Genomic DNA, 4,021 nt, shown 5'->3' with positions numbered 1-4,021 from the left:
CGGTCCTAGATTGTTAGAATTTATTTAGGGGCCTCAGATTTGTCCATTACTTTATTTGTTATAGGCTATAACGCTGCATAAATCACCTAAAAAAAATCGATGATTATTTAGCGAGGAAAAAAGCTTGTATATTATAATTTATAAATAAAGTGATACATTATTCATTATTTATTGTTATGTACCTTTAATGTCCTAATATATATATATATTCATTTTAACAGGTACCTAATATATTAAATGATACATACATTATTTTTTTCGTACAAAGGCCTCATTTAAAACTTTGGCCCCTGAGGCTCAAAATGTCTTTATCCGGGCTTGCCCGTATGCGCCAAAGGTGGTAGGATAACCAGGTAAAATTGACAGTGTTGGGAAATATCTAGATAAATTTATCTAGATAAAAATTATTTATCTTTTATCTTATCTAGATAAATTTCTACTCGGTTATCTTTATCTTCATGTAGATAAAATTCTAGTAATCTATGAGTACTTATCTAGATAATTTATTTAAATGAACTAAAAAAAAATTTGAAAATTTAAAATATTTTTATTATTTTATTTTTACATTTTTCTATTTTTCATCTATTACATAGAAAACACGTTTAGTAATATGCATTATAATACAATGATTTTAATATTTATTAATATTCATTGTTAGTCTGGAGTTTTACATCGTAAACAATTAGAGAACCAAAAAATATAAATATGTAATGGGCATGTAGCTAGTAGGTAAGATTGTAAGAACAACTAATAATAGCAAAAGGAAAACATCGATCCCTGCTACCCGCCGGCCACCACCGAATGATGATGGTCTCATTAGCTGATACCCGTTTCATAGAATTGTGTACAAAGTATGAAAAATAATTATTGTTTTAAACCCACAAAAATAAACCAACATTCATGGATATTGGACTCACAAGCATAATAATATTATAATAATTGTAATTTATAACAATTTAATATTTATAAAACCCTTTTAGAATTCCCGGTATTTCAGTTATCACTTAACCGATCTGTACGACCTCTGTCCTTTGCTTTAAAAAATTTTAAATTATGTATTTTTTTTTACCTGTAGACTCAATTAGGTATCCTGAATATTTTCAAAATTAAACATGAAATTATCTCATATTTATCTAGATAAAAATGTACTAATTTTTATCTTTATCTAGATAAAATTTAGTATAATTATCTTTATCTGTATCTAGATAAAAATTATTACAGTCATCTTTATCTTTATCTAGATAAATTATTAGTTATCTATTCCCAACACTGAAAATTGATGAATCGAAATTCGAAGTAGGTACTATCTAAAATCATATGATATAATATTATATAATATCATTCTATAATCAATAGAATAAATATAAATATATAGTTAAATCCAGGGCCGTCATTTAGGGGGGGGGGGTTGCAGGGTGTACATTTGCACCAACTTTTTTTAAAATGCCTTCTTTGGCCTGCCAACAATAAATAAAAGCGCCGATATACCTAAGTGTTTTATATTATATTATGTATATATTTTATATCAGTGGTTCTTAACGGGAGCGGTACCGCCCCCTTGGGGGCATTTCAGTCTCTCCGGGGGGTGATAGTTTTGAAAGGGGCGTTGAGGGAGCGGTGAGTGTGTTTTTCTGACAAAATTAACAGACTTAATTTTAACTAGTTTTCACTTTAATTAATAATGTTATAATATACTGATGAATAAATAAATATATAGGTATGTTTATATATATATATTTATAAGAAGAAAATTTGATTTTGCATAAAGGGGGCGTTAGCAATTAGTTGTTACGATAAAGGGGGCGCTGAACTAAAAAAGGTTAAGAACCACTGTTTTATATTTTTTCAGTATTAAAAAAAATATATTGTACTAATGTTTAATTTCCAAGAATGTTTGATGTGATTTTGTGGTCCCACAATATTATAATTGATAAAATTATAACACAAAAATTCTATAAAGAATACCAATAAAATAAATTTCTGGTTTTATTAAGCTAGCTATATTATATATTTTGAATATGCAGGGAGAAAAAATGTGTAGGTTAGGTATTTTATTATAAAGGTGATTTATACCCATACATTTATTTATCACTGTACACTTGTATCCACAATATAAAATAAATACATTAAAAGTACCTACACATAGTTTAGTTCGTCAAAAATAGTAACAATATTGTGGTATTTTCATACTAATATAAGTGACCTATTAAATAAATTATACAAATATTCTAGTTTTTGTCCCCACTTGACCTCCCCGCCAAAAAAAAAATTTTTCTATGTGGCCTGGTAATAATTTGAATGACCTGCAAACATTTTGGCACCAACAAAAAAAAAGTGGAAATGACGCCCCTGGTTAAATCACGCCGTTATTTGCTTTTTGTGATTTAATTCCAATGAAATAAAACTGACTATCATTAATTTGTTTCCATACATCAAATCTGTTTATGACGTTCCGATAAAATAACATTGACTTTACTGTACTTACTGTACTCTCCGCTGTATTCATAGCTAATCCACACATCGTAAATACAGAATAAATAACATTAGTATGCCAAAATAATATTTTTTTTTTCATTTATTAAAATATATTAATCAAAGGGGGTCGACCTTCAGTTTTTTAATATAGTTTATTTTTTAGAATTAATTTACTGTAATAATCGTGTCATCGTGATACCTTCATAAAGTGTAGATCGAGTTATACACAAAACGTCTATACCAATGTATATTATATTTTGTCCTATCCGTGATCTATTATATGTCTAATTGATTAATCTAAATTACATTTCCTTACCGCTATACACATAGATAATAGAAGATTTAGAAGAATATATACAGCTTCTGTTGATTATTATAAAATTAATTGTTTTTCTCGTTATTTACCAAGAAATAGTGTATTGGAATGGCCAACATGTTTTGTCTTTTAATTTTGATTTTGTATGGGTTATGTCAATACCTACGTGATTATAATAATCTAATTTCTGTCTTCAGACTGTTCAAGTAGGAGTGTATTTATTTTTATAAATTTCATTCTTTGCGGAATGTTTTTTTTTTTTTTAAGAGGACAATGTAAAGTAAATAATAGCAGAACACAATGTTACCAAGGTGGTCAGATAGGCAATCATTATTGCTTTAGCGTAAACGATTGCTTTTCGACGCCAACGCCTTCAATCGGTTTCAGCAGAACAAAAGTGTGTATAAATAATTATATTCTATTAGTTATTACTTATTACTTATGAACAGTTCATAATAAATAACAAATGTGTTAATTTAAATATTTTATAAAAACATAGGTTTATGTACAGCTACATACGAAAGAACGGACAATTATTAACGCGTCGATAAAAACCGTATAAATTCCTAATATACCTAATATACAATTATGATTATTTTTTGTTAAAACTTAAAAATATATATTATATGGCTACAAAAAAAAAAAACGAAGAAAAAAAATTACTAATGTAAATATTGTAAGAATCGCAAAAGCCACAACATCTAAAAAACTGTATAAATTCTCAAATTATACGCAGAACCATGTTATGAAACGAATTGGTCGTAGGGTGATGGTAATAATTATTATTAAAATTGTATTTCATTTGTATCGTGGTTTAATTTTAAGAGGCTGTCAGCGCACTATTTGTTTTCTCTCTCTGGCTCACACGCAACATAGACAAAATGCATTTACGCAAAATCATTTTTTCTATGTGTTTAAGTAATCTTGGAGTAAAGTCACCCATGACAAAAAAGATAGGGAATAATACTTTTGAGGGAATGACATATCGATTTGTCTAAATATTGTCTCAAAACAATTTAAACATCATTTAAATTTGCAACATTTTTTATTTATATTGAAAGTCGAATACAAAGTCAAATAATAATAAAATATAAAATCGATATGTCATTCCCTCAAAAATATTATTCTCTATCTTTTTCGTAATAGGTGACTTTACTCTAAGATTAATTAAACGCATAGAAAAAATGATTTTGCGTAAATGTGTTTTGTTTATATTGCGCGTGGGCCAGA

The sequence above is a fragment of the Acyrthosiphon pisum genome, chromosome A1 (genome assembly GCF_005508785.2).
Source record: "Acyrthosiphon pisum isolate AL4f chromosome A1, pea_aphid_22Mar2018_4r6ur, whole genome shotgun sequence".
Lineage (NCBI taxonomy): Eukaryota > Metazoa > Arthropoda > Insecta > Hemiptera > Aphididae > Acyrthosiphon > Acyrthosiphon pisum.
The sequence above is the reverse complement of the archived record's forward strand: the minus strand, read 5'-3'. Positions refer to the sequence as shown.